The sequence below is a fragment of the Coregonus clupeaformis genome, chromosome 7 (assembly GCF_020615455.1).
Source record: "Coregonus clupeaformis isolate EN_2021a chromosome 7, ASM2061545v1, whole genome shotgun sequence".
Taxonomy (NCBI): Eukaryota; Metazoa; Chordata; class Actinopteri; order Salmoniformes; family Salmonidae; genus Coregonus; species Coregonus clupeaformis.
This window is the reverse complement of record NC_059198.1, coordinates 48,525,208-48,548,628: the sequence shown is the minus strand read 5'-3', so window position 1 is coordinate 48,548,628 and position 23,421 is coordinate 48,525,208. Positions and strand designations below refer to the sequence as shown.

Below are 23,421 nucleotides of genomic sequence, written 5' to 3'. Positions count from 1 at the left end.
GCATTATAGTATGCTACACCAGGGTACAGGGTAGGGTAAATCAAATAATGCTCACTGAACTCAAATAATCATGTAATAGCATATTTCATTCAACTACATTCCTAGGGCTATATCAATACACAATGCAGTAAACAGCAAACCAAATCTAATACCATATTAACACGTTTACACAATCATAACATCAATCAAAAAACAACAAACTATTCATTACTTCACCCCATTTTTTAAATTAGATTATCATATAGGATTCAATCAATTATGTTCACCTAGTAAGTAATCTCCATATTAATTCAATTACAGATGTTTGTATTAGTTCTACAATACTGAATGCTTCTTATATCCATGAACTATTCTGAACGAATGATTTATTGAAATATTGCTGAATTCTGTGGTGGACACGGGTAGATTTATGTCTTGTCATTAGTACCTCTATGTCCACTCAGGATTTTCCAGAAAATACCAACTTTCAAAATGTGGGGCAGTAGTGTCCTGTTTCACATTTGTCAACTAGTAAGATTGACATGGAGTAAATATTGTAATCTTCTATGTCATTCTATCATTACTTATCTGTCCATTTATTTTCTCTATCACTCAGGATTTTTCCTGAGAACCACTGGCCTAGTGTCCAATTTAAAAGTCCCACACATTGGTAAAGATAGCTTATAAAAAGCCACTAATGGGACTATTTTAGCCCTCACTAATTTTGTCTCAGCATGTTGCAGCACTCCCAAATGGGCCTCATTATGGTGCACCCATAACAGAGAAGCGGCTATAAAGGCAAGCAGAACAGATGCCAACTACATTTTGACAGTAACCCGAGCTTAATCGATGACCTATCTATTTGCTAATGAAGGCCCTGAAGGCACGGATTAACATTTCTCTGCTGTTTGTGTCATTCAGAAGACTGGATCTATGAGAAGTTGTGCAGTGAGTGTGTCCCAAATGGCACTCTGTTCCCTATATAGCGCACAACTTTTGAACAGAGCTTATGGGCCCTGGTCAAAAGTAGTGCACTCTTTAGGGAATAGGGTGACATTTTAGATGCATCCAGTATGTCAGCTGACGAGGGGCTCGTGATGCGGAGACCTTTTAATTGGAGAGGGTGTAATTATCACACAGTTTCTACGTGAGGAAGGGAATGTTGGTGTAACAATAATCAACCAAAATGCATTGTATCAGTCCCAAATGGCACACTATTCCCTATGTAGTACATTACTTGTGACCAGAGCCTGAGTGCCCTTGTCAAAAGTAGTGCACTATATAGGGAATAGGGTGCCATTTGGGACGCAACCAGTGTGTCAGGTGACTAAGGGGCTCTTGATGTGGAGACCTTTCATTGGAGAGAGGGTGTATTTATCACAGTTTCGTGTGGAAGGAATGTTCATGTAACAAAAACAGACAAAATGCATTGCTCTATTACAATCCTCTCACCTGTTTCTGCTACCTGTTTCTGTTCTATTTTTCTAGTCCTTACCGTAAAATCCATGTAAATGATGGATCTCTACAAGCTCAACATCTCAGCCAAAAGACAGATTACAGTCCCGTCTGACAGCAAAATACCTCTATGTGCTTGTTTACAATACAACTTTTAGTTCAATAAGACTGACTCCATCACGGGCAGAATACTGTGCCAGTCCCATTTTATATTGTGATAGCTTTGTGTGTTTGGGCAAAGGCACTTGCCAATTTCTGCTGCATTCTCCATTACAAGTGAGCTGGCTGAAGGTGTGGCACCCAGTCATAGGCCAGAAAGTAGACAGAAAGATTATATTGAAGGCATAATTTAGTTAATAACTGTAAAGGGTCGTAACAGTTACTCAGAGTTCCTGTATACCCCAGGGGCCGGAATAGTCACTATATACATTTTACTTATGTCTGATCTGTCTAGTCTAATCAAATTATATTCCAGATATATTGATAAACAACAAAAGTGCAAGGGCCATGCTAATTTCCAGATGGCAGAATGGAGCTGCATTATGTTCCCTGCTTTCAAGATGAAATATTTATGTTTTCTCTCTTGCAAATTACCTTATTTCCAATTCCCATGCCACAACACATAGGAGGCGGTGGTGGGGTCTAATTAGATACAGAAACATATATAATAGGATTCAACTGTGCTTTTGGGATAATTAAAGCTCTTAGGGCAAACCTGGCATGCTTTCAAGTCTTCATTAGAATAGGCAGCATCCATGGAGTATTCCCTTATGGATAAACCACATGATTTCAAGTGTGGAAAATCACATGATTGTTTTGCACATGTAACCTTTTACTTCACATGTGGTTTTGGAACACTTCACATGTGATGATATTTCACATAAAGATGTTTATTATTACTTATACAGTCATTATTATTCAACATGTCCTCACCTGGGGTTTGAAATCACAACCTCTTGGCTCACAGCATTCCAATCTTCCTGCTAAACCACCATGTCTGTGTCAATTACTGATTTCACCTGCAGTCCTACACTTTGGAATTTCAGCTTTGTATTATACACTCAAGAAAAACTATTATATTTATCATAGTCATTCAGGAGTAACATAAAAACAGAATAATATGTGCCACCAACATTAGACAACTGTATGTGTATATGTACAGTGTGTATGTACAGTTGAAGTCGGACATTTACAAACACTTAGGTTGGAGTCATTAAAACACATTTTTCAACCACTCCACAAATGTCTTGTTAACAAACTATAGTTTTGGCAAATCGGTTAGGAGATCTACTTTGTTCATGACACAAGTAATTTTTCCAACAATTGTTTACAGACAGATTATTTCACTTATTATTCACTGAATCTCAATTCCAGTGGGTCAGAAGTTTACATACACAACGTTGACTGTGCCTTTAAACAGCTTAGAAAATTCCAGAAAATGATGCCATGGCTTTAGAAGCTTCTGATAGGCTAATTGACATAATTTGAGTCAATTGGAGGTGTACCTGTGGATGTATTTCAAGGCCTACGTTCAAACTCAGTGCCTCTTTGCTTGACATCATTGGAAAATCAAAAGAAATCAGCCAATAACTCAGAAAAAAATGTGTAGACCTCCACAAGTCTGGTTCATCCTTTGGAGCAATTTCCAAATGCCTGAAGGTACCACGTTCATCTGTACAAACAATAGTACGCAAGTATAAACACCATGGGACCACGCATCCGTCATACCGCTCAGGAAGGAGACGCGTTCTGTCTCCTAGAGATGAATGTACTTTGGTGCGAAAAGTGCAAATCAATTCCAGAACAACAGCAAAGGACCTTGTGAAGATGCTGGAGGAAACAGGTACACAAGTATCTATATCAACAGTAAAACAAGTCCTATATCGACATAACCTGAAATGCCGCTCAGCAAGCAAGAAGCCACTGCTCCAAAACCGCCATATAAAAGCCAGACTACGGTTTGCAACTGCACATGGGGACAAAGATCGTACTTTTTGGAGAAATATCCTCCGGTCTAATGAAACAAAAATAGAACTGTTTGAAAAAGGGGGAGCTTGCAAGCCGAAGAACACCATCCCAACCGTGAAGCATGGGGGCAGTATCATGCTGTGGAGGTGCTTTGCTGCAGGAGGGACCGGTGCACTTCACAAAATAGATGGCATTATGAGGAAGGAAAATGATGTGGATATATTGAAGCAACATCTCAAGACATCAGTCAGGAAGTTAAAGCTTGGTCGCAAATGGGTCTTCCAAATGGACAATGACCCCAAGCATACTTCCAAAGTTGTGGTAAAATGGCTTAAGGACAACAAAGTCAAGGTATTGGAGTGGCCATCACAAAGCACTGACCTCAATCCTATAGAACATTTGTGGGCAGTACTGAAATAGCATGTGCGAGCAAGGAGGCCTACAAACCTGACTCAGTTACACCAGCTCCGTCAGAAGGAGCTGACAGAGCTGGTGCTAAACCGTGTTGTTGGAGTCCGGCATGCTAGCTGGCTGTGGCGTCTTATGACTAGGTGCTCTGGATGATTTTCACGGAAGAATACTGTACCTAGTTAGCTAGCTGAATAAACTAAGTTAGTCTATTCCTAGAAAACATTGAACCGCTGTAGTTTACAACAATTATAGTTTCTGAGGTGGAAGTTGGGAGAGTTATATTTGGGTGTTGTGGTGAGGGAGGCCCCACTCTCTCCTTTCCCAGATGTTTAGTTCATTTCATTCCGATCTCCTTTGCATTATTGTAGCCATTTTCTGCAGCCTGTCAATTATGCCTCTGTCTATCCCTGTTCTCTCCTCTCCGCACAGGCTATACAAACGCCTCACACCGCGTGGCTGCTGCCTCTCTAACCTGGTGGTCCCTGCACGCACCACCCACGTGTAGTTCCAGGTCTCAGGCAGCCTCTGGAACTGCCGTTCTGCTGCCAACAAGGCAGAGTTCATCTCAGCCTATGCTACCCTCCAGTCCCTCGACTTCTTGGCGCTGACGGAAACATGGATTACCACTGAAAACACTGCTACTCCTACTGCTCTCTCCTCGTCTGACCATGTGTTCTCGCATACCCCGAGAGCATCTGGTCAGCGGGGTGGTGGCACAGGAATCCTCATCTCTCCCAAATGGACATTCTCTATTTTTCCCCTGACCCATCTGTCTATCTCCTCATTTGAATTCCATGCTGTCACAGTCACTAGCCCATTTAAGCTTAATATCCTTGTCATCTATCGCCCTCCAGGTTCCCTTGGAGAGTTCATCAATGAGCTTGATGCCTTGATAAGTTCCTTTCCTGAGGATGGCTCACCCCTCACAGTTCTGGGGGACTTCAACCTCCCTATGTCTACCTTTGACTCATTTCTCTCTGCCTCCTTCTTTCCACTCCTCTCCTCTTTTGACGACACCCTCTCACCACCCCCCCTACTCACAAGGCAGGCAATACGCTTGACCTCATCTTTACTAGATGCTGTTTTTCTACTAATCTCACTGCAACTCCCCTCCATGTCTCCGACCACTACTTTGTATCCTTTTCTCTCTCGCTCTCCTCCAACACTACTCACTCTGCCCCTACTCAGATGGTAATGCGCCGTCGCAAACTTCGCTCTCTCTCTCCCGCTACTCTCTACTCTTCCATCCTATCATCTCTTCCCTCTGCTCAATCCTTCTCCCTCCAATCTCCTGATTCTGCCTCCTCAACCCTCCTCTCCTCCCTTTCTGCATCCTTTGACTCTCTATGTCCCCTATCCTCCCGCCCGGCTCGGTCCTCCCCTCCAGCTCCGTGGCTTGATGACTCATTGCGAGCTCACAGAACAGGGCTCCGGGCAGCCGAGCGGAAATGGAGGAAAACTAGACTCCCTGCGGACCTGGCATCTTTTCACTCCCTCCTCTCTACATTTTCTTCATATGTTTCTGCTGCTAAGGCCACTTTCTACCACTCAAAATTCCAATTATATACCTCTAACCCTAGGAAGCTCTTTGCCACCTTCTCATCCCTGCTGAATCCTCCTCCCCCTCCCCCTCCCCACCCTCCTCCCTCTCTGTGGATGACTTCGTCAACCATTTTGAAAAGAAGGTTGACGACATCCGATCCTCGTTTGTTAAGTCAAATGACACTGCTGGTCCTGCTCACACTGCCCTACCCTATGCTTTGACTTCATTCTCCCCTCTCTCTCCAGATAAAATCTTGCGACTTGTGATGGCCGTCCGCCCAACAACCTGCCCGCTTGACCCTATCCCCTCCTCTCTTCTCCAGACCATCTCCGGTGACCTTCTCCCTTACCTCACCTCGCTGATCAACTCATCCTTGACCGCTGGCTATGTCCCTTCCGTCTTCAAGAGAGCGAGAGTTGCACCCCTTCTCAAAAAACCAACACTCGATCCCTCTGATGTCAACAACTACAGACCAGTATCCCTTCTTTCTTTTCTCTCCAAAACTATTGAGAATGCCGTCTTTAACCAACTCTCTTGCTATCTCTCTCAGAATGACCTTCTTGATCCAAACCAGTCAGGTTTCAAGACTGGTCATTCAACTGAGACTGCTCTTCTCTGTGTCACGGAGGCTCTCCGCACTGCTAAAGATAACTCTCTCTCCTCTGCTCTTGTCCTTCTAGACCTGTCTGCTGCCTTTGATACTGTGAACCATCAGATCCTCCTCTCCACCCTCTCCGAGCTGGGCATCTCCGGCGCGGCTCACTCTTGGATTGCGTCCTACCTGACCGGTCGCTCCTACCAAGTGGCGTGGCGAGAAGCTGTCTCCGCACCACGTGCTCTCACCACTGGTGTCCCCAGGGCTCAGTTCTAGGCCCTCTCCTATTCTCGCTATACACCAAGTCACTTGGCTCTGTCATATCCTCACATGGCCTCTCCTATCATTGCTACGCAGACGACACACAACTAATCTTCTCCTTTCCCCCCTTCTGATAACCAGGTGGCGAATCGCATCTCTGCATGTCTGGCAGACATATCAGTATGGATGACGGATCACCACCTCAAGCTGAACCTTGGCAAGACGGAGCTGATCTTCCTCCCGGGGAAGGACTGCCCGTTCCATGATCTCGCCATCACGGTTGACAACTCCGTTGTGTCCTCCTCCCAGAGTGCGAAGAGCCTTGGCGTGACCCTGAACAACACCCTGTCGTTCTCCGCTAACATCAAGGCGGTGACCCGATCCTGTAGGTTCATGCTCTACAACATTCGGAGAGTACGACCCTGCCTTACACAGGAAGCGGCACAGGTCCTAATCCAGGCACTTGTCATCTCCCGTCTGGATTACTGCAACTCGCTGTTGGCTGGGCTCCCTGCCTGTGCCATTAAACCCCTACAACTCATCCAGAATGCCGCAGCCTGTCTGGTGTTCAACCTTCCCAAGTTCTCTCACGTCACCCCGCTCCTCCGAACACTACACTGGCTTCCAGTTGAAGCTCGCATCTGCTACAAGACCATGGTGCTTGCCTATGGAGCTGTGAGGGGAACGGCACCTCCGTACCTTCAGGCTCTGATCAGTCCCTACACCCAAACGAGGGCATTGCGTTCATCCACCTCTGGCCTGCTGGCTCCCCTACCTCTGCTGAAGCACAGTTCCCGCTCAGCCCAGTCAAAACTGTTCGCTGCTCTGGCACCCCAATGGTGGAACAAGCTCCCTCACGACGCCAGGACAGCGGAGTCACTCACCACCTTCCGGAGACATTTGAAACCCCACCTCTTTAAGGAACACCTGGGATAGGATAAAGTAACCCTTCTAACCCCCCAAAAAAAAAAATAATAATAAATAAATATATATATATATATAAAAAAAAAAAAGGAAAAAACAGACAATAAAAAAAAAAAAAAAAAAGGTAAAGTGGTTATCCCACTGGCTATAAGGTGAATGCACCAATTTGTAAGTCGCTCTGGATAAGAGCGTCTGCTAAATGACGTAAATGTAAACGTAAATGTAAAGGAATTTGCCTAAATTCACCCAATTTATTGTGGGAAGCTTGTGGAAGGCTCCCCAAAACGTTTGACCTAAGTTAAGCAATTTAAAGGCAATGCTACCAAATACTAATTGAGTGTATGTAAACTTCTGACCCACTGGGAATGTGATGAAAGAAATAAAAGCTGAAATAAATCATTCTCTCTAATAGTATTCTGACATTTCACATTCTTAAAATAAAGTGGTGATCCTAACTGACCTAAAACAGGGAAGTTTTACTAGGATTAAATGTCAGGAATTGTGAAAAACTGAGTTTAAATGTATTTGGCTAAGGTGTATGAAAACTTCAGACTTCAACTGTATGTATGTATGTCATTCTGTATGTATGTATGTATATTAGTTTACTGCTCTAGGGATATAATTATTGTTTGGATAACCTTATTTACTATTATTCATTGATTTTTACCTTACATCTTTTCACTCTTTACGCAATGCGCAATGCAGAGAACACCGGAAGAAGAATTATCATTTAATTACCACAGTGAATTATTGTAATGTTTGTTTATGTGTCAATTAATCCCATAAGGGATGGGTTGCCAATTGGTGATTTGACACAAAAATAAAATGTAATTCATTCATTCATTCACTATACAGAAAACCATCAAATTGCTGAGATAAGTAAATTAAATCAATGATGAGAGAATAGTCAGATTAACTGATAACTAAAATAGCAGTGCAGATGGCAGTTTTTTGCTTAGTGCAGAGATGTATTATAGGTAATGAATATGTAGGGGACTTCTGAGAACAGTACACACTTTGTGGCACAGCAGAAAGATCAGCGTTAGCCAGAGGTTGTGAGTTCAAATCCCAGGTTGGGTTATATTGAAAAGTCAGTACTAAGTGATCATGTCAAATATTGTCAATGACTAATTATAGTTTTTTAAAACATATTTTAGCTGAACAGCGTACCACTTACCTTACAATCCCTATACCATTCCATTACTTCCCTTACAAAACAAAACATGAAATCTGCATGTGAAATAAGTGTTTTCACATGTTGAGCTGAAATGTTCACATGAAAACTAGTATCCTGAGTGGCACAGTGGTCTAAGGTACTGCATCGCAGTGCTAGCTGTGCCACTAGAGATCCTGGTTAAATCCAGGCTCTGTCGCAGCTGGCCGCGACCGGGAGACTCATGGGCGGCGCACAGTTGTCCAGGGTAGGGGAGGGAATGGCCGGCAGGGATGTAGCTCAGTTGATAGAGAATGGTGTTTGCAACACCAGGGTTGTGGGTTCGATTCCCATGGGGGACCAGTATTACAAAAAAATATATGTATTCACTAACTGTAAGTCGCTCTGGATAAGAGCGTCTGCTAAATTACTAAAATGTAAAACAAGACACGTGAGGTCAGTTGTTCACATGTGAAACCATATGTTCACATGTATTCAATATAGAGTTCACATGTTTACACCACCTTTTCACATGTGAGGAGAATAACGTTTCAGATGTGGAATTTGCAGTTTCATATGTGAAAATCAAATGTGCACTTTCTTTCACATGTGAAAATCAAACTCACATGTGGAACTGCATTTTCACATGTGAAAAACTATCACGTGAAAATATAATTTTTACTTTCACATGTGAAAACCTTTTGTATCCCCAGATTTATTTCACATGAGATCATGTGCTCAAATGTTTTCACATGTGTAGTTTCATGTTATCACATGTTGTCACATTAACTTCCCATAAGATTACATTTTAGTCATTTAGCAGACGCTCTTATCCAGAGCGACTTACAGGAGCAATTAGGGTTAAGTGCCTTGCTTAAGGGCACATCAGCAGATTTTTCACCTAGTCGGCTCGGGATTAGAAACAGCGACCTTTCGGTTACTGGCACAACGCTCTTACCCACTAAGCTACCTGCCGCCCCAATACATTTTTTTTTGTGACATTTTTAGCAGACCCTCTTATCCAGAGCGACTTACATGAGCAATTAGGGTTAAGTGCCTTGCTCAAGGGCACATCAACAGATTTTTCACCTAGTCGTCTCAGGGATTAGAACCAGCGACCTTTCGGTTGCTGGCACAACGCTCTTAACCACTAAGCTACCTGCCGTGAAATGTGATCACGTGAAATTCATGTGGTTTTTCCATAAGGGTTTTTCTTTTCAATGCTATGCATTGTGGTGTTTCCATGGAATTTAAAAAACGAGGTGACTCAGGACAGCTAGGCCTCTCATGCCACTCGTAGAGAGACGGCAGTGTTTTCAAAGCAAGGGTTTACAAGTGAAGGTAATTAACCTGCTGTATATTGTACCATTCAATGCCAAGCTTCACAAGTTTCACAATGCCAAGTAAAAACCAAAGCTCTTAATGTTAGAGCTAGTGAATGACGACAAGGCAGATTCTTTAATGTTATGTCTAAATTTAGGAATGCAATTGTCATCCATTGAGTTTCACCAAAGTCTACTCATGTTGGTGTCAGAACACAGCATGTTGGGGAGGAATAGCATTTTTAACAAGGCCATCACCTTGATATAACTGAAGCCTATTACCATCCAGATGCACAGGCCAACACAACTGTTTTAGTCGTTTGAAATAAAATGCCCCTGTATACTGATAGTGTACAGTAGAATATACCAATATATTCTGATATGCGTATTTGAAATTATGCATTGTAAACTCAGTTTGTTAAGCACAAGTTAGTTCAGTGCCTTTAAAGATGTTGTAGCTCTGAATACAAGCTGTGATAAATAGTACTTAATCATATGGAAACTCAAATAATTTTACTTGCAAGACTTGGGTTTTGATTTATGCCTTTATACTGTATATCCTTGCTAATTAAAATAATCCAACAGGCACCATTTGCAAAGCCCTGCCTGCACTTCATTACATGGCATTGTAAATTATTAACATCTTATGTGAGATTTAATGATAATCTTGATTACAAAGACGGTCCTTCCCTTACAGTTGACTGCACTGTCAACAAATTGAGCTATTGCCAGAGACATGCTAGGTGGCAATACACCCCCACTGGAAGATTAAAGGTTACAGGCCTACTGTAGCACAGATGGCTTTCCAATGGAATACATTGACACATTGCTCACAGTCGTGTCCCCACTGGTATGTGCTCCCAAACATTTGACTGAGAATGTGCTACTGGTCATGGGGAGATAGGGGACATCTCGGACATTCACTAAAGCCATCACTGACAGCTGGCTCTAATAAAGTTATGTGTGCCACAATGATTCTCCATGGTAACCATTGTTCTCTAACATGCTATTTTGTCCTGGTCTAAGTGGAAAATAATGGAGTTCCAGCATGCTTCAAGCATAGATATACTTGAATGACATGTCACACTCCCCTTAAATATGGTAGTGCACTTCAATTTTACAAAGGATCTTTCAAACAGTCACTTGTTGCAGTTTTAGTGTATTATCCCTGGGAGCAGATTCTAGAAGTATACCATCGCATGTCTACTAGTATGACTAGACAGGGACAGCCTTTACAAGAGATCATCTCTGATCCTCTGTGTTTTAATAGTTAATAAAGACATCAATGGTTTGGTCAGTGGGCATGCACTATTTGACAATCACTATGATATCCAATATAAAATAAAAAGGTTACTTGAAGTGGAATGCTTTTCAAATCATTAAACTTTCTGTAATTGACATTTAATAATTTTCCTGGAAAATATAGATGTACTCAGAAAGTATCAGTAGGTAGTTATTAAACTAATGCTTTGTATTAGTAAAGTAATTAAAGTACATTATCTTGGTTGGTGGTCTTCGCTGCTTCACACATCGAATAACATATGTATGTCCATCTCTCTTCAGAATTAATTCAATATGGGGGCCCACTAATGGATATAATAATTTCATATTGTCTTAAAGAAAAAACTATTTAATTTATGGAATTTGAAATTAATGAATTTCTAACAAAAATCACTAATAAACAGGCTGCAGATAAGCCACTCTGTTATGGTGAACGTGACCTCACCTGAACTTTATTCAGCCGCATATGTTTGTTGTTTGTAGTTGTGTTGTTGTCCATGCTTGTTATTCTTTCACTTATTTGTATAATGATCACAGAGGATATTCAATGTGTCATCCACACACACAAATCATACACTATGCATCCCAAATAGCATTGTTTTCCCTATATAGTGCAATATGGGCCATGTTCACATTTAGTACATTATATAGGGAATAGGGTGCCATTTGGGACGCATTTACAAGACGTATAAGATGCCAAATAACAACTAATGTGACACAAAATAATGGGGTCAATTCAAAAACTCCATAAAGCTAATTCAAGGTATTTTTCCAAGTAAGACTTCATACAGTGGGGAAAAAAAGTATTTAGTCAGCCACCAATTGTGCAAGTTCTCCCACTTAAAAAGATGAGAGAGGGCTGTAATTTTCATTATAGGTACACGTCAACTATGACAGACAAAATGAGTTTTTTTTTTCTCCAGAAAATCACATTGTAGGATTTTTAATGAATTTATTTGCAAATTATGGTGGAAAATAAGTATTTGGTCAATAACAAAAGTTTCTCAATACTTTGTTATATAGCCTTTGTTGGCAATGACACAGGTCAAACGTTTTCTGTAAGTCTTCACAAGGTTTTCACACACTGTTGCTGGTATTTTGGTCCATTCCTCCATGCAGATCTCCTCTAGAGCAGTGATGTTTTGGGGCTGTTGCTGGGCAACACAGACTTTCAACTCCCTCCAAAGATTTTTTATGGGGTTGAGATCTGGAGACTGGCTAGGCCACTCCAGGACCTTGAAATGCTTCTTACGAAGCCACTCCTTCGTTGCCCGGGCGGTGTGTTTGGGATCATTGTCATGCTGAAAGACCAGCCACGTTTCATTTTCAATGCCCTTGCTGATGGAAGGAGGTTTTCACTCAAAATCTCACGATACATGGCCCCATTCATTCGTTCCTTTACACGGATCAGTCGTCCTGGTCCCTTTGCAGAAAAACAGCCCCAAAGCATGATGTTTCCACCCCCATGCTTCAGAGTAGGTATGGTGTTCTTTGGATGCAACTCAGCATTCTTTGTCCTCCAAACACAACGAGTTGAGTTTTTACCAAAAAGTTATATTTTGGTTTCATCTGACCATATGACATTCTCCCAATCCTCTTCTGGATCATCCAAATGCACTCTAGCAAACTTCAGATGGGCCTGGACATGTACTGGCTTAAGCAGAGGGACACGTCTGGCACTGCAGGATTTGAGTCCCTGGCGGCGTAGTGTGTTACTGATGGTAGGCTTTGTTACTTTGGTCCTAGCTCTCTGCAGGTCATTCACTAGGTCCCCCCGTGTGGTTCTGGGATTTTTGCTCACCGTTCTTGTGATCACTTTGACCCCACGGGGTGAGATCTTGCGTGGAGCCCCAGATCGAGGGAGATTATCAGTGGTCTTGTATGTCTTCCATTTCCTAATAATTGCTCCCACAGTTGATTTCTTCAAACCAAGCTGCTTACCTATTGCAGATTCAGTCTTCCCAGCCTGGTGCAGGTCTACAATTTTGTTTCTGGTGTCCTTTAACAGCTCTTTGGTCTTGGCCATAGTGGAGTTTGGAGTGTGACTGTTTGAGGTTGTGGACAGGTGTCTTTTATACTGATAACAAGTTCAAACAGGTGCCATTAATACAGGTAACGAGTGGAGGACAGAGGAGCCTCTTAAAGAAGAAGTTACAGGTCTGTGAGAGCCAGAAATCGTGCTTGTTTGTAGGTGACCAAATACTTATTTTCCACCATAATTTGCAAATATATTCATTAAAAATCCTACAATGTGATTTTCTGGATTTTTTTTTCTAATTTTGTCTGTCATAGTTGACGTGTACCTATGATGAAAATTACAGGCCTCTCTCATCTTTTTAAGTGGGAGAACTTGCACAATTGGTGGCTGACTAAATACTTTTTTCCCCCACTGTACTTTAGTTGGGCATTATTCCTCCAAACTGTACCACGGCTCAATAAGCTAAGTAAATACAACAATGTTGCTGGTAAACTGCCACAATGTCTTTAGCTCTACCTTGAAGCACTACCATGTCATGTAATGTTTAGCTTTGCTAAAATGTTTTGTTGTCATAACATTATTCACTCTGGTGACATTTCAAAACCTTAAAATATTCATATTTTTTAAAGTTGTTTCATATTTGTGCCAAAAGGGTTGGGCTGGAGAGTGGATGGTATTTTACTAAAGTACAGTATGTATGTATCATTAATTATTGTGACCGGTGTGACATGACAACAATGAAGGCATTAAATATAACTATATAACTGGAATGCTTTATTTGAGTGCACAAACACAATTACATTTGTTATGTTCTTTTATCATACTTAGCAGGGAGTATTCACAGGCACCTTTTTTTAGATTCCCAACAATTTCACTTTGACATCAGATAAGGGTAAACAAGCCTCATTAGCATCAGTCTAATTAGATCGCTGCCATGACTCTGTAATTAGTACACACAGAAGAAGTATTTCTCAGATCTCATCTTACATCAAAAGGAAATATCTCTCTCTCAATTAGAATTCTAGAATCCTGTGTGATTTTCTCCCCTTTGTTTACCTTCTCCAAAAAAAGATTGCAGTTTTGAAACTGCAGTAAATATGCAGTAACTGCAGTCGACTGTGGTATTTTGAACACAGTAATTGCAGAATAACTGCAGTGTACTGCAGTTGAACTGCAGTTATATTGCACTGTAACTGCAGTTACACTGCACAATTACTGTAGTAAAAAAAAAGTGTTATTTTGGAAGCATTATTTGCAGCATAATGCAGTTAAACTGCACTTTGACTGCAATCTTCTTTTTGTAAGGTTAACTATATGTGTGGTTGTTATAGTTTCAACAGGGTTAGTAAGTTAGTTAGGGTTATCATTGTGATATCAGCCATTATGGCTAGTGTTAGTTTGCTTACTGTGAAGCATCTTTGGGTTTTAGAAAAGGGCTACATAAGACCTATGTATAATTTCATTATTAGTTATTATGTGTTAGGCCAGCTAATATTTCTGTTTAGGTTGTCTGTGCAAATCAACCCTTGGTGAAGTGAGCTTAAGCCCCATATATATCAGCAATCGTGTCATACATGCAAAACATATACACTGCTCAAAAAATTAAAGGGAACACTTAAACAACACAATGTAACTCCAAGTCAATCACACTTCTGTGAAATCAAACTGTACACTTAGGAAGCAACACTGATTGACAATAAATTGCACATGCTGTTGTGCAAATGGAATAGACAACAGGTGGAAATTATAGGCAATTAGCAAGACACCCCCAATAAAGGACTGGTTTTGCAGGTGGTGACCACAGACCACTTCTCAGTTTCTATGCTTCCTGGCTGATGTTTTGGTCACTTTTGAATGCTAGCGGTGCTTTCACTCTAGTGGTAGCATGAGACGGAGTCTACAACCGACACAAGTGGCTCAGGTAGTGCAGCTCATCCAGTATGGCACATCAATGCGAGCTGTGGCAAGAAGGTTTGCTGTGTCTGTCAGCGTAGTGTCCAGAGCATGGAGGCGCTTCCAGGAGACAGGCCAGTACATCAGGAGACGTGGAGGAGGCCATAGGAGGGCAACAACCCAGCAGCAGGACTGCTACCTCCGCCTTTGTGCAAGGAGGAGCAGGAGGAGCACTGCCAGAGCCCTGCAAAATGACCTCCAGCAGGCCACAAATGTGCATGTGTCTGCTCAAACGGTCAGAAACAGACTCCATGAGAGTGGTATGAGGGCCCAACGTCCACAGGTGGGGGTTGTGCTTACAGCCCAACACCGTGCAGGACGTTTGGCATTTGCCAGAGAACACCAAGATTGGCAAATTCGCCACTGGCGCCCTGTGCTCTTTACAGATGAAAGCAGGTTCACACTGAGCACGTGACAGACGTGACAGAGTCTGGAGACACCGTGGAGAACGTTCTGCTGCCTGCAACATCCTCCAGCATGACCGGTTTGGCGGTGGGTCAGTCATGGTGTGGGGAGGCATTTCTTTGGGGGGCCGCACAGCCCTCCATGTGCTCGCCAGAGGTAGCCTGACTGCCATTAGGTACAGAGATGAGATCCTCAGACCCCTTGTGAGACCATATGCTGGTGCGGTTGGCCCTGGGTTCCTCCTAATGCAAGACAATGCTAGACCTCATGTGGCTGGAGTGTGTCAGCAGTTCCTGCAAGAGGAAGGCATTGATGCTATGGACTGGCCCGCCCGTTCCCCAGACCTGATTCCAATTGAGCACATCTGGGAAATCATGTATCGCTCCATCCACCAACGCCACGTTGCACCACAGACTGTCCAGGAGTTGGCGGATGCTTTAGTCCAGGTCTGGGAGGAGATCCCTCAGGAGACCATCCGCCACCTCATCAGGAGCATGCCCAGGCGTTGTAGGGAGGTCATACAGGCACGTGGAGGCCACACACACTACTGAGCCTCATTTTGACTTGTTTTAAGGACATTACATCAAAGTTGGATCAGCCTGTAGTGTGGTTTTCCACTTTAATTTTGAGAGTGACTCCAAATCCAGACCTCCATGGGTTGATACATTTGATTTCCATTGATACTTTTTGTGTGATTTTGTTGTCAGCACATTCAACTATGTAAAGAAAAAAGTATTTCATAAGATTATTTCATTCATTCAGATCTAGGATGTGTTATTTTAGTGTTCCCTTTATTTCTTTGAGCAGTGTATATATATTTCTTATTTGGGTGACACTTTACAATAAGATAACCTTTATTAAAGGTACCTGAATGTAAAGTGTTACCCTATTTGGGACATGTAAATGAGACCAATTTAGAAGCATATCCATCTTCAGAGAAGGATGAGAGTCATGGGGCTAGAAAACCAGTCAATTGTCTTAATAAAATGGAATCGTGAGTAAGTGGAAGAACCAAGTCCCGTGTAGCTCAGTTGGTAGAGCATGGCGCTTGCAACGCCAGGGTTGTGGGTTTGATTCCCACGGGTGGGCAGTATGGAAATGTATGCACTCACTAACTGTAAGTCGTTCTGGATAAGAGCGTCTGCTAAATGACTAAAATGTGTGTATGTATTTGGTTGCTGTCATCCTTGTAGTGGTAGATTAGCCTGCCCATGGCTACTTGAAACACAGGAGAAGTGGGCTTTTGAGTGGTGTAGCCTACATCATGTTGACTGGAACCCCTGTGCTACTCTTTATATCCCAGACAACAAGGAACATACAGGTAACTGCCAAAATAAAGTAAACACCAACATAAAGTGTCTTAATAGGGCATTGGGCCACCATGAGCCGGCAGAACAGCTTCAATGCGCCTTAGCAGAGATTTTACAAATTTTTGGAACTATATTGGAGGGATGCAACACCATTCTTCCACAAGAAATTCCATAATTTGGTGTTCTATTGATGGTGGTGGAAAAAGCTGTCTCAGGCACTGCTCCAGGAGTGAGATCTGACACATGCACGTACACACACATGCACTTTAAACCCCCTATTCTCCTTTAATTAACTCAGGAACCACACCTGTGTGGAAGCACCTGCATTCAATATACTTTGTATCCCTCATTTATCCCAGTGTTTCATTTATTTTGTCAGGTACCTGTATATTCCCCTGAGGCTGGGAAGACTCAAACCTCCCAAAATATGCAGCTCAGAGCAACATAATAATAGAAAATGATGTAAATTAATATTCCTCACACTCTTAGAAAAAAGGTGCGAAGTAGAAATATATAGGGTTCTTCGGTTTTTCCCAATAGGGGAACCCTTTTTGGTGCTCTATGTAGGGTCCTGTATATGGTTCTACAGTACCTAGAACCCTCTATGAAGGGTTCTGCCTAGAACCCTCTATGAAGGGTTCTAACAATAACTATTTTAACATCTAAAGGTTCTTCCTAGAACCCTCTATTAATGGTTCCACCAGCCTTATTAGCCTTTAACTCTTTGACGCATATTTGTGATCATTGTTGAGTGGTGCCTGCAGCGTGCCATCGCAAATATGTGATTGGAACAGTAACAACAGAACATATGATGCAACAAATGCGTCTAAACAGCATTGTTGTCTGAAAAGCATCTAAACAATGTTTTGTACTGATGGGAAATAAAGGTCTTCCCAACTTTATTCCTCAATTTCACCTTTTATTGTAAAAGATAAATGTGAACTTCATCATCCAAGCATCACATGGAACACATCCACAGCCAAACTCATTCCATAAACCAGTCTAAATAGCAGGTTGCGCTGAACAAAAAACAAAACATAAGTTAGCGACCTAACAACTAGACTTGTTTACAAGTTTACAATACAACTTGCTAGAAAATAATTTGAAATTGACAAATTGAAACATAGCGTACAGATAATTAGCAGGCAGCGTGCCTTGGTTTGAGGGCAGCGTGGGGAACTGTCTTGTTGCTTAACAATCACATTTTGGAACAGTGAGAAATTCTGACATCACGCGCAGAAAATAACTCACGCTGGGGCGACCGTTAGAGATATTTGTAACTCACACGTGAAAATGTAAAAATGAAATTCTTTATGACACAAATATATATATATATATATATATATTGATGGGTTCTGACTTCTAACATACGATTGTTTCCTCCAGCATCTTCACAAGGTCCTTTGCTGTTGTTCTGGGATTGATTTGCACTTTTTGCACCAAAGTGCGTTCATCTCTAGGAGACAGAACGCATCTCCTTCCTGAGCGTTGTGATGGCTGCGTGGTCCCATGGTGTTTATACTTGCGTACTATTGTTTGTACAGATGAACGTAGTACCTTCAGGTGTTTGGAAATTGCTCCCAAGGGTGAACTAGACTTGTGGAGGTCTACAATTTTTCTTCTGAGGTCTTGGCTGATTTATTTAGATTTTCCCATGATGTCAAGCAAAGAGGCACTGAATTTGAAGGTAGGCCTTGAAATACATCCAAAGGTACACCTCCAATTGATTTAAATGATGTCAATTAGCCTATCAGAAGCTTCTAAAGCCATGACATCATTTTCTGGAATTTCCCAAGCTTTTTAAAGGCACAGTCAACTTAGTGTATGTAAACTTCTGACCCACTGGAATTTTGATACACTGAATTTTAAGTGAAATAATCTGTCTGTAATCAATTGTTGGAAAAATTACTTGTCATGTACAAAGTAGATGTCCTAACCGACTTGCCAAAACTATAGTTTGTTAACAAGAAATTTGTGGAGTGGTTGAAAAACAAGTTTTAATGACTCCAACCTAAGTGTATCTAAACTTCCGACTTCAACTGTATGTCCACAGTAAAATGAGTCCTATATGGACATAACCTGAAAGGCCGCTCAGCAATGAAGAAGCCACTGCTCCAAAACCGCCATAAAAAAGCCAGACTACGGTTTGCAACTGCACATGGGGACAAAGATCATACTTTTTGGAGAAATGTCCTCTGGTCTGATGAAACAAAAATAGAAATCTTTGCCCATAATGAACATCGTTATGTTTGGAGGAAAAAGGGGGTTGCTTGCAAGCCGAAGAACACCATCCCAACCGTGAAGCACGGGGGTGGCAGCATCATGCTGTGGGGGAGCTTTGCTGCAGGAGGGACTTGTGCACTTCACAAAATAGATGGCATCATGAGGAAGGAAAATTATGTGGATATATTGAAGCAACATCTCAAGACATCAGTCAGGAAGTTAAAGCTTGGTTGCAAATGGGTCTTCCAAATGGACAATGACCCCAAGCATACTTCCAAAGTTGTGGCAAAATGGCATAAGGACAACAAAAGTCAAGGTATTGGAATGGCCATCACAAACCCCTGACCTCAATCCTATAGGAAATTTGTGGGCAGTACTGAGAAAGCGTGTGCGAGCAAGGAGGCCTACAAACCTGAGTCAGCTACACCAGCTCTGTTAGGAGGAATGGGCCAAAATTCACCCAACTTATTGTGGGAAGCTTGTGGAAGGCTACCCGAAACGTTTGACCCAAGTTAAACAATTTAAAGGCAATGCTACCAAATACTAATTGAGTGTATGTAAACTTCTGACCCACTGGAAATGTGATTAAATAAATAAAAGCTGAAATAAATCAATCATTCTCTCTACTATTATTCTGACATTTCACATTCTTAAAATAAAGTGGTGATCCTAACTGACCTAAGACAGAAATGTCCTTGTTTTCAATGTTTTTTTTTTTTGTCCATTAAAATAACATCAAATTGATCAGAAATACAGTGTAGACATTGTTAATGTTGTAAATGGTTATTGTAGCTGGAAACGGCTGATTTTTAATGTAATATCTACATAGGCATACAGAGGCCCATTATCAGCAACCATCAGTCCTGTGTTCCAATGGCACGTTGTGTTTGATAATCCAAGTTTATCATTTTAAAAGGCTAATTGATCATTAGAAAATCCTTTTGCAATTATGTTAACACAGCTGAAAACGGTTGTGCTAATTAAAGAAACAATAAAACTGGCCTTCTTGAGACCAGTTGAGTATCTCGAGCATCTGCAATTGTGAGTTCGATTACAGGCTCAAAATGGCCAGAAACAAAGAACTTTCTTCTGACACTCATCAGTCTATTCTTGTTCTGAGAAATGAAGGCTATTCCATGCGAGACATTGCCAAGAAACTGAAGATCCCGTGCAACGCTGTGTACTACTCCCTTCACAGAAGAGCGCAAACTGGCTCTAACCAGAATAGAAAGAGGAGTGTGGGGCCTCAGTGCACAACTGAGCAAGATGACAACAACATTAGAGTGTCTAGTTTGAGAAACAGACGCCTCACAGGTTCTCAACTGGCAGCTTCATTAAATAGTACCCGCAAAACACCAGTCTCAACGTCAACAGTGAAGAGGCGACTCCGTTATGCTGACCTTCTAGGCAGAGTTGCAAATACAAAGCCATATACATTGGGGGAAAAAGTATTTAGTCAGCCACCAATTGTGCATGTTCTCCCACTTAAAAAGATGAGAGTGGCCTGTAATTTTCATCATAGGTACACGTCAACTATGACAGACAAAATGAGAATTTTTTTTCCAGTAAATGACATTGTAGGATTTTTAATGAATTTATTTGCAAATGATGGTGGAAAATAAGTATTTGGTCAATAACAAAAGTTTCTCAATACTTTGTTATATACCCTTTGTTGGCAATGACACAGGTCAAACGTTTTCTGTAAGTCTTCACAAGGTTTTCACACACTGTTGCTGGTATTTTGGCCAATTCCTCCATGCAGATCTCCTCTAGAGCAGTGATGTTTTGGGGCTGTCGCTGGGCAACACAGACTTTCAACTCCCTCCAAAGATTTTCTATGGGTTTGAGATCTGGAGACTGGCTAGGCCACTCCAGGACCTTGAAATGCTTCTTACGAATCCACTCCTTCGTTGCCCGGGCGGTGTGTTTGGGATCATTGTCATGCTGAAAGACCCAGCCACGTTTCATCTTCAATGCCCTTGCTGATGGAAGGAGGTTTTCACTCAAAATCTCACGATACATGGCCCCATTCATTCTTTCCTTTACAAAGATCAGTCGTCCTGGTCCCTTTGCAGAAAAATAGCCCCAAAGCATGATGTTTCTACTCCAATGCTTCACAGTAGGTATGGTGTTCTTTGGATGCAACTCAGCATTCTTTGTCCTCCAAACACGACGAGTTGGACATGTCTGACACTGCAGGATTTGAGTCCCTGGCGGCGTAGTGTGTTACTGATGGTAGGCTTTGTTACTTTGGTCCCAGCTCTCTGCAGGTCATTCACTAGCTCCCCTCGTGTGGTTCTGGGATTATTGCTCACCGTTCTTGTGATCATTTTGACCCCACGGGGTGAGATCTTGCGTGGAGCCCCTGATCGAGGGAGATTATCAGTGGTCTTGTATGTCATCCATTTCCTAATAATTGCTCCCACAGTTGATTTCTTCAAACCAAGCTGCTTACCTATTGCAGATTCAGTCTTCCCAGCCTGGTGCAGGTCTACAATTTTGTTTCTGGTGTCCTTTGACAGCTCTTTGGTCTTGGCCATAGTGCAGTTTGGAGTGTGACTGTTTGAGGTTGTGGACAGGTGTCTTTTATACTGATAACAAATTCAAACAGGTGCCATTAATACAGGTAACAAGTGGAGGACAGAGGAGCCTCTTAAAGAAGAAGTTACAGGTCTGTGAGAGCCAGAAATCGTGCTTGTTTGTAGGTGACCAAATACTTATTTTCCACCAAAATTTGCTAATAAATTCATTAAAAATCCTACAATGTGGTTTCTGGAGAAAAAAAATATATATTTTGTCTGTCATAGTTGACGTGTACCTATGATGAAAATTACAGGACTCTCTCATCTTTTTAAGTGGGAGAACTTGCACAATTGGTGGCTGACTAAATACTTTTTTTCCCCACTGTATCAGACTGGCCAATAAACATCAAATATTAAGATGGGCTGTTGAGATATGGCTTTTTCTTTGCAAGTATATATGTAGGCCTCCTGTAGCTCAGTTGGTAGAGCATGACGCTTGCAAAGCCAGGGTTGTGGGTTCGATTCCCACGGGGGGGGCAGTATGAAAAATGAATGCACTCACTAACTGTAAGTTGCTCTGGATAAGAGCGTCTGTTAAATGACAAAACATTTACGTATGTATAGGGCCTAGTTATGCCCTGACACAGTGTTGTTAGGAAACCCCTGTTTTACAGGCCACATCAGGCCTGCAAATCAGATTGTGCTGGTTTGCAAAGTGATGTGTTGTTCCTATTAGAATCCAGCCAGAGTTAAGATATGCCACAAGTGGAATTTTGTTATCACCCGCAACCTGCATTCAGAATGACTGCCAGGGTAGGGCAAATTTAACACTGAGACAACTCAATGATCTAAACTGGAACAACCATCTCAGTAATGGGTGCAATAAGTCCAACTACTAACAGATTGATTTGTAAAAATGTATTTATGTATCTTTATGTAGCATAAAATTAATCAACCAAACAATGTACAGTACATGCAAAAACACATTAAAACAAACAATTCTGTAAATCACCCTGCAATAGAACATGCTGGGAAAATGATACAGTGGGAAAAAATGTATTTAGTCAGCCACCAATTGTGCAAGTTCTCCCACTTAAAAAGATGAGAGAGGCCTGTAATTTTCATCATAGGTACACGTCAACTATGACAGACAAAATGAGAAAAAAAATCCAGAAAATCACATTGTAGGATTTTTTATGAATTTATTTGCAAATGATGGTGGAAAATAAGTATTTGGTCAATAACAAAAGTTTCTCAATACTTTGTTATATACCCTTTGTTGGCAGTGACACAGGTCAAACGTTTTCCGTAAGTCTTCACAAGGTTTTCACACACTGTTGCTGGTATTTTGGCCCATTCCTCCATGCAGATCTCCTCTAGAGCAGTGATGTTTTGTGGCTGTCGCTGGGCAACACGGACTTTCAACTCCCTCCAAAGATGTTCTATGGGGTTGAGATCTGGAGACTGGCTAGGCCACTCCAGGACCTTGAAATGCTTCTTACGAAGCCACTCCTTCGTTGCCCGGGTGGTGTGTTTGGGATCATTGTCACGCTGAAAGACCCAGCCACGTTTCATCTTCATTGCCCTTGCTGATGGAAGGAGGTTTTCATTCAAAATCTCACGATACATGGCCCCATTCATTCTTTCCTTTACACGGATCAGTCGTCCTGGTCCCTTTGCAGAAAAACAGCCCCAAAGCATGATGTTTCCACCCCCATGCTTCACAGTAGGTATGGTGTTCTTTGGATGCAACTCAGCATTCTTTGTCCTCCAAAAGCGACGAGTTGGGTTTTTACCAAAAAGTTATATTTTGGTTTCATCTGACCATATGACATTCTCCCAATCCTCTTCTGGATCATCCAAAGGCACTTTAGCAAACTTCAGACGGGCCTGGACATGTACTGGCTTAAGCAGGGGGACACGTCTGGCACTGCAGGATTTGAGTCCCTGGCGGCGTAGTGTGTTACTGATGGTAGGCTTTGTTACTTTGGTCCCAGCTCTCTGCAGGTCATTCACTAGGTCACCCCGTGTGGTTCTGGGATTTTTGCTCACCGTTCTTGTGATCATTTTGACCCCACGTGGTGAGATCTTGCGTGGAGCCCCAGATCGAGGGAGATTATCAGTGGTCTTGTATGTCT

The 23,421-nt window shown here is 42.0% G+C and overlaps 1 non-coding gene across 1 annotated transcript; it reads left to right on the top strand.

Moving 5' to 3' along the window:
- Positions 1-21,747: 21,747 nt before the first annotated feature.
- Positions 21,748-21,820, top strand: trnac-gca. The gene has a single exon. It is a non-coding gene; the product is annotated as a tRNA-Cys (tRNA).
- Positions 21,821-23,421: the final 1,601 nt, after the last annotated feature.